This window comes from Haliotis rubra, unplaced genomic scaffold (genome assembly GCF_003918875.1).
Source record: "Haliotis rubra isolate DU_JTF1 unplaced genomic scaffold, ASM391887v1 Scf142, whole genome shotgun sequence".
Classification (NCBI taxonomy): Eukaryota; Metazoa; Mollusca; class Gastropoda; order Lepetellida; family Haliotidae; genus Haliotis; species Haliotis rubra.
The window spans coordinates 1274194-1286578 of NW_025765359.1; positions in this window are offsets into that span (position 1 = coordinate 1274194).

Below are 12385 nucleotides of genomic sequence, written 5' to 3' on the forward strand. Positions count from 1 at the left end.
TATTGTACAAAGATCAAGTCTTTTGCAACTGTACATTGTATTCAGCAATCTGTATTTCAAGTGAAATAGAAATTCAAGCAACATTCGTGCAAGGTCAAGTTGATTGCTATGGAACATTTGAAATGTCTGTTCGTTGCACAGCACAGGGAAAGGAAATGCAAAGGTCAAAGTTATCTGCACATGTTTCTTTAGTCACGAATGTTGAATTGCATTACCGCATATTTGTCAAACATTTTCAACTTCAGAATCGTTGCTTTGAGAGAGAATTACATGGAGTCAATTACATGAAGTAAGTAGCACCAATCACCCAACATGTGTTATATATATATTTATGTATTTTCATATTTAAGCATATTTATGCAGATGAAGTTCTGTTGACGTAGTTTGCCTTCTTCCATGTACTTACAGATTTTAGTCTTACAGTAAATAACTTTGGCACACTGTGTATGACTAACAAGTGTCGACCTCTGCCTCAAAAACAGTGAAACAGTATTTGTTTAACACTTTATAACAAAAGGCATATAATCAAGGTTAGTTGTAAAGAGAGGTATTTCTAGTGAGTGGTCAAGTGACTATGGTTTTACCCGCTATTCGGACCATTCCAGCAATATTACATCGGGGACAAAAAGGCTTGTACCGTGTGGGGATTCGAATCCAGATCTTCAACGTGACTTGCGGACGCTTTAACCATTAGGCTACTCCACCGTCCGATTAATGTCGTCAACATAAGGTAAATCATATGTACTAAGAGGGGCATATGTGTAAAGAAAAGAAAGAAAACAGTCCTTTGTTGAAAAATGTTAGTTCTCATTGGCGTCGTCCAATGTACGTCGTGAAGAATAAAGTGTTATGACACATGGATGGGCGGTTCCAGCGTTCGACCTGGGTTCGATTCCCTACATGGGTATACCGTGTGAGGCCTATTTTTGGCGTCGCCAACCGTGATATTGCTTAAAGCGACATAAAACCATACTCACTCACTCATTCACGAAGTATCTATGCTAAAGACTCGTAAGTTAGTTGTAGCAACATGGTGACTTATTCTGAGTGAGGTTTAAGAATATTCGATCATCCTCCCATCTAATCTGTACAATCAGTTGTTATGACACATTTGCAAATGAGGTTAGAGCGTCCGCCCGGAGAGCGGAAGGTCGCGGGTTCGATCCCCGACCGCGTCATTAATGGGTACAACAAGGACTGGTCGGCTTGGAGTCAGTATAATGTGTCTGAGTTGGGTATTCATGCTTCACTGCGGCATGGTATCTCAGTGGGCTAGCACTATAAAACCAGCTTAAGTCTGGGCTAGTACAAGCAGCCGCACATACATATACACACGCATGCACGTCGTCATATGAGCGAAATATTCTCAAGCACGGCGTTAAACCCAATTTCACATCGCCTTTGCAAATGAGAGACTATGGAAAGAACCCCGATTCTTCTTGTTTGTCAGAACAAGTTTCTGAATAAAAGATAGGTGTTTCAGACGAACGAAAACATTTCATACTAACAAATGGTAGGTTTATAATATTTCAAACAAATCCATTATTGCTTAAATATTGCAAAACGCGGAGTAAATCTAAACTAATTCACTCACTCATTATTACACGTGGACCCAGAACATATTTCATTAGCCAAACATGTTCGGTACATAAAATGAAAACCTGCCTCATTATTTAGCATATACATACAATTAGAGATACAATACGTACACTTTACATCCACACTGTCTTGTATAAAAAAAACATAGTTAATGATTCAATATAATCGATCGGCTGAGGAAAAGAAACATCCATTTACACACACAGCCTATGCATGTAGAATGTTCAACGGATTGTTGTCAGATGAACAATAGTACTCTGAAGAAGCAGAAAGGATGAAACATGATAATTATGGTAAAAGCACTACTGTTTCTTTTCTTTTCACGTACTATATAGAACAATTGTCATGAGAACTGAAGTCGAGAACATGTCACCGTGATGGATGATGTAAGCGTCTGATCATGTAAGAATGACTGAAGACAGCACCCTTGTAAAACCAAAAGAAAATCCCTTTGAACTTGAATGACGTTGCTAGTGGTTACAAAAAGTGTTCACATGTTTTTTGAGAAGATGCGATGACTAGTTACAAGACAGTCATCTGCAGGTAGCAAGATATACTCAACACTTCCACGTTATATCTTCATCATATGGTGCAAAATACAAAAGGGACGTAGGAGACAGAAAGAATGCATCTGATATACGACACTCATCCTCAAAGAAGCTGTCCCGAGACTGTTTTACGAGTTAGGACTTTATGAAGGATTTTTATGATTTATTTGTTACACTTCCCTCCTGTACCTATCCATTTGTTTGAACTGATATATTGTTTGAGATATAGTACGAATTACCTCTTCTAGAAAGTGTGTGGGTAGAATCTTTGTTTTCTTACATTGATTTCCTGAAACCATACTTAGATATCAGTATCAATAGAGGACTTAGTCTATCTTGTCTTTAAATTTAAGAATACTATACAACCATTCGATGAGAGGTTACAGCATTATATACGTGGGTGTTAGTCGTGATGCACTATATCTAAATGCAAACAACCTGAGATAAATATTGGGTTTCAGACTGCAAGCACAGGTTTCACAAATGCGCATATGCATATTCATATGTGTTTGCCAGATCATATACCATCGCCTGTCCTCTTGTGAAGTTTAATAACGTGATCCAATAATGAAAGTAAACACACTTATGAAGGATCTATGAGAATGATTATATACAGTACGTGTGACACGACTATGATTTGCTATCTGTACTCATTGTCCTTTTTGAATGTTAAGAACACCTGCACACTAAAGAAAAGACCATACTGTTAACGACGTCTGGAATAGATGGTGTAAATGCAAAGTTATGTTTTCCCTGCAACGTGTATGCGTTGTCGTATTCGTTATAGTATCACGATTAACGTCTGAAAATATTCCCTTTGAAATACCACATTGTTTGTATGCTTTGGGTTCTGCATAGTGAAATATATATCAAGGTAGGCAGCCGGAGCCGACAGTCCTTGCTTTATCTTGTTAAATCCGAACAGAGGAAGAACCATCTTCACACAATGTTTATTATGACGCAGACGAGGATCACACCACCAACTTTCCACTCTTCAGACAGACTCACTATCCTCCAGATCACCAAAGCCGTTGTTTTATACCCATATATCGTCGGCCTTTACTTGCGCTATTGAATATGTTGAGTGTGTTAGAAGTTAGATACAAAATCAATGTGAAGGATACACGTATTGATACCACAAACCCCGGGCCATTGCTTACCGAGTCTGTACCTCCAAACGGGTTCAATGCATTCATGCTATTTCGAGGTCGTTTACCGATACGATGAAGAAGGAAACATTCAATAAATCACGTTCGTGAAATACCAGTTCATTTGATGTGAAAGGTCAAATTTAGTAATTGAGACGTTCTTGAAAGACAGAACGCTGGCAGCGAAGACCAGCTTCATCGGTGAGGAATTTCTGTTGTTCAGAAAGAAAAATCTTGCTTTAAGCAAGATTTCGACAGTAGTAGCTACATCACGCGCCAATTACGAGGCATGGTTGAGAAGTATGCGTTGAACACCAAACGTGTCTGAGTGCTATCAATATCTTTAACGGCGATACACAATCGTAAGGATTGCAGCAGTGTATTGCTACAAAGTAAATGCAGAATGACCATGTACGCTAACTTTTTCTGGTGAGCATCCGATGTTTCAGTTTTTTCAATATTGCACGAGCCTCAATGTAACTAGTTTTCCAAATAACGTCATTTACAGTTAGTCCCAGATTTTCCTGTTTTGGTTTTGCCAAAGGGAAACTTAAAATTATTTTTCTCTGTACTTGAACTTATAATTCAATTCTTGGTGGTACAAGAGCATATATTGTAAACATATATACAAATACAAATTCAAATGCAAGATGCCACTAAACAACATATTAACATTTTTTCCTGACAAGAGATGATAGATGTAGGATATATTTTGATAGATTTACTAGATGTTTTTAAAGATAATATTCTCGTGAACTTTGTTTCATTGGGAAAAGAGGTTAGATGGGAGGGTAAATACTGTTTCCTCAAAGTATCTAACGCTTTGCAATGAAAACTATAATGATATTCATCTGCTATGCTTTTAGAAGTGCATAGCTGACACGTTCTCTCGTCCCTCGGAATATTATACAAGCGGCCCGTCTCATTAGGTAAACTATGGTTACATGTTCTAAATCTAAATAATGGTAAAGAAATGAGTTTTGGAAGGAGGAGATATACATGTCTACAAAGAAAACATATGCAACTTAACCAACAGTAATATTATGCACACTGGCACTGATGTCGACATAATGCTCCCAACATAGCACCTGAGAGGAAAAGTTATAGTATGACCAGAAATTATTGAGAATTTTAGGAATATGTTTAATTGGATTTCTAGTACAAACAACCCTGACCAGCTATCAAGTGCTTGGTTTCATTCAAGAGAGACAACTCCGTTAATCCTTTTTCATTAGTTTGTGAAGAGTTATCCCCCTTTGTTTATTTGCTAGCTGACGACATTTTCAGTGATCCTCAGTATGGATGATTTAGAGAAGAGGAAGTTGATTTTAGAGTATTATAACAAGGTCATCAGATCAGCTAAAGTGATTTCAAGTAGAACAGGCATTCCTTTGTCCACTGTTTATCGTGTTTTGAAAAAATATTGCAAATGGATATGGCATTGAGCACCAGGGAGGCGCAGGTAGGCCCAGAAAATTGACTGTCGGTGACAGGAGGCGGCTTGGTATTCTTGTTTCTAAAAACAAACGAAGGAGTTTAAAAAACTTAAGGCTGGATATGATTGATAGAATAAGTGCAAAGAGAGGATAGAACCTTTCTAAAACGTCGAGAGTGGATGTCGTCAATGTGAATTTACATTTGTACACACCACACGGTTATAAATATATTTCTTGAAACCCTCCATCGCTTAATACATTGTGGAATATATGCAGAGTAATATGTGACATTTGTCAATTCTAATTGTGTGTACATGTTGGGTAATAACACCCCCACCCCCCCCAACCCCCAGTATGTTATGAGTATATGTGCACAAAAAGAGGAATCACCGCATTCTTCAAGACACTTAATGTCAATGACGTCATTGAGAACTCGCATCTTTGCACATAAGACTGTGGTCTTCCTTCACAATGCACCAAAATGATTTCCTTATAAATACTTCGTTGCTTGGTAGGTTGCTTTATACGCTGTGCTATCAACATGTTCATGTGGAAATCAATCGCTTAAAACCTACCTTATTTTTATGCGTTCGACTCTCAATGTTGACACAAATACCAATTTGTGGAATAGGTCAGTTGTTGTTATGTGTACATGTGAGTGAGTGAGTATTACGCAGCGCTCATCAATATTCCAGCTATATGGAGGCGGTCTGTAAATAATTGAGTCTGGACCCCGATCCCGTCAGTCGCCGTTTACTACAAGCATGGGTTGCTGAAGATCAATTCTAACCCGGATCTTCAAGGGTAAGGCACTTTTTAGGTTATTGGTGGTTCTTACATGTACATGACACATAATGGCTATAGGTGTAACTAGTTATGATGAACATATATATAAAAATATCCAATCTGCAATTGAAGAGTGAAAACATGCCCGGATAGCCAGACCTTAATATTTCATCTTGCGGTGTCACGAACATTGCATTGCCAGTTTTTCTGCCGTTTATCTGACCATACACAAATATTTCATGACTTTTCAATGGAAATTAGCAGAGTAAGGTTTTACGACGTTTTTTCAATATTTGAGGAATATCACGATGTGGGACACCCGTGGGCCTCATACAATGTACCCACGTACCCACGAGCGAACACTTTCACACCAGGGCTATCCCATCGCCTACACTAGAGGTCCAGAGAAAAAGTTGGGAAAGAGTTAAACTTTGTAAATTAACCTATTTGATCATATGACCATATCCCTTTATTCCTCACGATGTTGTATGTAAATGCAGGAGTATGTCAAATTTGCCCATACCATACTATTAAGGCCATAGATACCTATATATTAAGATATTGAATACCAATAAGTAATTTCTGAATGCTCTCGTTAAAGATATCATTTTGTAATTAGGAACATTCGCAAATGAGCTAAAGTCTGAAGGGACGGATAATTGAAATCTGAATTTCCCCCAGTGCCATATTTACAAGTTAAAATAAGAAATAAATAAGATATTTGGACATTTGGTAGATGTGTTCTTACAAAACTCATTACATGTTTTGATGAAGACAAATGACATCTATAAGTAATGACTATTATAATACCATAGAAGAAGTCGATGGTGATTTAAGATCAATGTGAACACATGTGGAACATGAAGTAGGGTCCCACTGTGACACATTAGGGCAAAGAAATTACAGACTTTCATTACCCAAGAGTGCCAGTTCCCATGCACTTCTTTCATATTTTTTGTTTTTGACTACTAATGATTTTCCATGCATTTGTTGGTTGCGAACGAGTGTGCTTGAATATTTATTGAGTTTAAAGTGCTGAAACCTCTTGAACTTATTTCAGTACATCACAGAAAAGGCTTAGAATAGACCGCGTTTGTTTGATTCACTGAAACACTTTTTTCTCTAAAAGGAAACAAATTACTGCTATGGTGAATGTTAGTGTCAATCACTAACACACTTTCATGTTTCAAATGAAATTAAGTTATAATTGAAAAAAACCTGACGATTTTTAAGTCGTTCTCATTATTTGCTGTGTTTTTTCCTGGTAAATATTAAACGTTGACAAAAGAGACGGTTCGATTATGTGGAGGGATAGAATCATTGTGAATATCTCGGAAATGTGTTTGGCAAATTGAATCTTGTTGACTGAAGATATAGTGGTAAAGACCAAAACCTTTCTCTGTAACGCGATACCAATGTTTCTCCAGGCCGGCGAATGTCGATATCAGGAAACGTAGAATGTATTGATCATTTGTGTAGTTTTAGAGCTGCAGAACATCTAAAGTGGTCTACGCGTAACCAAACAAGTACAAACAGGTTAATAGAGCTTGTTGTCAGTACACGCTGTAAAACTATCCATGCATAACCGACGGAGAAGCTATAAGCCTAGGCTAGTACATACAAAATGTACCGAATCACTTGCCATTGCAACGTATATCCAGAATCCAGCCGATTGTCCACCTAAAACATGGGAAATTATGGCAAACATATCAAAATGCATGTGACATTTGAAAATGTCCCAAACTAATCTGCAAAAAAATCGAGGAGTTTAATGCTTAAACTGTTATCAAACACCTTTTGCTGATTCTGCAGGAATGTTACTTGACTGAAGGTTAAAGAAGGTTAGTGGAAAAGGAAGTCAACTGATTAACTAAAAATAATGGTGCTTATGGTGCGAGTCAAAAGAGGGAATTGCATCTGACACCATTTGTCAGTAAAATCAACGGGTAGCTCATAAACTGTATAATGTCGTGTTTGGTTGTTTAAGCTTTGTAATTTGAAGATATGGTACACCGTTGCTTACCTGCCGTAAACCATACATTATGTGTAAAGCTAATAAGATGATGTTTCCTGACCGATAGACACAGCCCAATCTTTGTCAGACTAATGGTGATTCGTAAGTGTGATTATCCTCTGTTGGACTGGTATTTCTATCTCTGGGGAAACTTCTGTCTTTCAGATTTCCCGATAAACATTAAAGAAATGATTTGGCGTTATGATAAATGCGTCTCCTCGGGAGACAACTAAGACAACCTCAGACACAGACGATAAATGGCACCTTATACCTCAAAGGAAATTGGAAGTAATTGTAAGTGGATCTAGGGACATTGAGAATCACCTCAGAGAATACTGACAACATCAACCCAATATTTCTTCCCAAAATACTACTCTCATCATTATCATGTCTGAAACATGCAGCTTAGGTCTTGCACCCAAGGCACTGTTGATATTTAAGCCCATTTGGTAACGTACTTGGAATAAGCGTATTAGGAGAATTGTAGACAGGAGACGGCAATATTAGTTACTTTTAGCTGTTTGATGAAGGACAGTTAGAAAGACTAGACACTTATAAATGTAAATGTAAATTGTACGTAAACTAGTTCATAGAGTAAAAAACCTCCAAAACAACACACCATGATGCTTTCTTAATCCGGAAGTAGTTGTATTTTAGTGTCCATTTAACTATATCCAGATTAACGAATTTAGAGTAGGACAAATGTGTAGGACATTATGTATTAGTAATGGCCTTCTAGCAACCATGTGGACTGTGAGTTTCCACAATACTGGGGTTGGACTGCATTCATTACATACCTGCACATATAAAATCAAGTCAGATAATGCGTGAACTTAGGAATATGAACTGGACACCTATCTGGTTTCCACAAGTTGTCTGTTAAATGTCTCCTTGAAATGTACCTACTTTCGTCTTCTAAATAGTGTACCGGGGGCGGTGGGGTAGCCTAATGGTTAAAGCGTTGGCTCGTCACGCCGAAGACCCGGGTTCGAATCCCCACATGGGTACAATGTGTGAAGCCCATTTCTGGTGTCCCCCACCGTGATGTTGCTGGAATATTGCTAAAAGCGGCGTAAAACCAAACTCAGTCAGTGTACCAGCTGATTACATTCAGTAGTAACTGAAGACAGTACAGCTGTATAGCAACGGTTACGCGTTTCTGTTTTTCCGAGAGTCATTGCAAATCTTCAGTCAATAAATATCTGGGAGGTTATCACAGCATTGACAGCATGCCATATAGCATCAGCGACTGGGCTCGTAACTGAAAACCGACTACAGTCTGGGTTGACGCCGGTCATTGGCTTTCTCGGCAGAAACATTTGACCTTTATCTTGGAGATTAGACTGCTAGTATGTTCTTTCGACTAGTTCCGCCCGCGTCGTTCAGGTACGGAAGTCACGTAGAGGAAGAAATGAGCATTATAAAGAACGTATTTCTGTGAACTTAGGAAAATATCAGTTAACACTTAGCCCTATCACAGCAGTCATGAATAGCAAAAGACGACTAAAAGTGCATTAAGGTTTGTTAATAGATCAATATAGGAGCTCTAAAGAAACCATTTCGGTGAGTGAAGTAATACAAAATACATACGGTTCTAGCTAGTAACATTGCAGATAACAACTTGTGACATAAATGTGGGACAGAAGCCCACATGGACATTCAAGTGGATGTTATATTTATGTACCTGTATACTCTTAGACATAAATAGGTATAATTGCGTAGACGCAACTGAGGAGAATATTACACAGGAGTTCACAGGAATATAATGTACCTTAAGAATTAGTAAAAATTCAAACTGAGGACCCACACATCTTTCCTGGTTCAAACATGCCAATGTCCAGTGTGCTCGGAATTCAAACATATCAATGATACATGCATCGATCAGATTTGGAGTGACCCATAAACATGTACACACATCAACTTATTCAGGTAAACTACCGGACAAAAGAACGCATATTCTTGAAAATTGGATTGGACAAACAAATAACAACACGTTACTTGCTAACAACTGTTTCTAAAAAAACTGCAAACCTGAGACCCGAAACAGAAGAAATCTACCCATATTAAACACTCCGCCACGATTAACCATTTCCAATTGCATTCACCTTTAACCTTTGTAGTTCGTGGCATAGGCCAACAGTCATTGGCCTTACACCTTGGGACCAGTGTTTAGGAATGACAAGCCAACAATGTATCAATGTATCAGTGGGGTATTCCGGGTGGACCAGAGAATACAATTGCATCATGAGCATAGATCTGCGCAGATGAGATATTCCAACAGAACGTCTTATGGTATAACGTGAAGGTCTGGGTTAGAACTGATCCTCAGTAACCCATGCTTGTCGTAAGAGGCGTACGGATCGGGTGGTCAGACTTGGTCACTTGGTTGACACATGTATAGTATGACCAGAAATTATTGAGAATTTTAGGAATATGTTTAATTGGATTTATAGTATAAACAACCCTGACCAGCTATCAAGTGCTTGGTTTCATTCAAGAGAGACAACTCCGTTAATCCTTTTTCATTAGTTTGTGAAGAGTTATCCCCCTTTGTTTACTTGCTAGCAGACGACATTTTCAGTGATCCTCAGTATGGATGATTTAGAGAAGAGGAAGTTGATTTTAGAGTATTATAACAAGGACATCAGATCAGCTAAAGTGTTTTCAAGTAGAACAGGCATCCCTTTATCCACAGTTTATCGTGTTTTGAAAAATATTGCAAATGGATATGGCTTGGTATGTTTGTTTCTAAAAACAAACGAAGGAGTTTAGAAAACTTAAGGCTGGATATGATTGACAGAGGAACTGTGGCTGTCTGTAAGGAGACAATTAGAATTGAGCTGCATGCAATGGGTTGGCAGAAAAGTCGAGGAATTCCATCACCGATCATGAAACCTGAACAAAAGGAGTGAATGTTGAACTGGTGCTTACAGCATAGAAATTTTAACTGGGACAATGTGATGTTCTCAGATGAAAGTTCTGTGTGGCTGTTTCCTAATACACTGAAATTCTGGACCAAACAAACTGAAAAACCTTTGTATCAGCACCCAAAGTACAGTCCGAAATTTAACGTGTGGGGTGGCATATCTGTGTTAGGGGCAACGTCCCTCTGTGTATTTGAAGGGAACATGAACAGTGAGCCGCACACAGATATTCTCGAGGGACATTTACTTCCATCTGCTCACGTGTTCTATAGAAATGTTTGGATTTTCCAGCAGGACAACAACCCAAAACATCGTTCAAAGCGTTCACAGGCCTGGTTTCGGACCCAAAATATTGACATTATTAGATTGGCCAAGCTATAGCCCTGACCTAAATCCAATAGAAAATGTTTAGGGACTTATGAAGGAAAGTGTCAATAAGAAAAATCTGACAAATATTGCTGAAATGACAGAAGAGGTGGTCCGATATTGGGACAGCATGGACCACGACTTTCTAACTTCTTTGATCAGTAGTATGCCCCGCTGCATTGAAGCCTGCATTGCTACCCATGGTGACTTGACAAAATACTAACTGTTCACCTGTCTTTGAATCTGGAGTTATGTTCTGCTAATATTCACATTTAATACGTGAGTAATGAGTGAAAAGAAATAAATTACAATCTTTAAATTCTCAATAATTTCTGGTTGTACTGTATATGCAGACTGTCCCCTGCATACACCAGTCCAAATGAGAAAGTGTCATAGAGTAAAATACTCAGGATGGAAAGCAAGCATTTAACTAACACCAACCTGGACAATGTATATGCAGACTGTGAAACACATTCCTATTCATTTGGGTCACAATGTTGCCCTCTTCATCGCTTTTGTGTAAACGAGGAATATGTTCTTCTTTAATAGAAAACAGTAATAACCAACATGTTTTGTGTGTGTTCGTTGACAAGTGTCATAGTGCAGGACGGTAAACACGCATTGCATAACCCAAAACATGGACAATGTATATGCAGACATGTTCTGCAGACATTTGTAGCTAATCCTATTATTCAGAAAGCATCGTTTCCGTTTCCGAAGATGTGCGGTTGAATTCTCTGACAGAACTCTTCATGCTAGTACATTAGCCTTCAAGCAGTTTAAGAAGAATGCCCCGGTGATGTATCATTGTTCTATTAGTCTTGTGTTTTGTGGCAAGTACGTTCCACATGGCCAACACTACCCATTTAATTAGAGAGGGGACGATCTCTCATTTGCCAGATGTCTCTGAATGATGTTGTTGGTGAGGCATGTTTAGTAGTTATCACGACATTGACCAATATACATACCTATACCGTGAATTCTGGTTTGGTTGTCGTTTAACGCCGCACTCAGCAGTATTCCAGCTATATGGCGGCGATCTGTAAATAATCGAGTCAGGACCAGACAATCCAGTGATCAACATCATCAGCGTCGATCTACGAAATTTTGGGATGCGATGGCATGTGTCAGTCGCCTCTTACGAAAAACGTGAAGACCAATTCTAACACGGATCTTCACGGATCCGTGAATTCTGTGTTGATAGATATTCACATTGACAAACATAAATAATATAGTCAATAACTTCTTGAATCCTTCTGAACCAACCTGGGAAACAATGGTTTCAAATACCAACATTTTATCTAATGACTTTATCTATCCTACGTGGGTAACACATGATGGTACGTTCTGACTTGTAAACGATGGAATGATGGTCGCATCGCTGAACAAGGATCAACCACGCTTGACTCGAAGTTACAAACAGGTTCATAATTTGTGAAAGACTTCATTTTCAAAAGTGTCAGATATTCTATCGTAATTCCCAGAGAGGCCCGTCTTGGCATATTGATCTCGAAACTTGAGTAAAGTAATTTTTGCATGATTACGAAATATGAACATTTTCCAA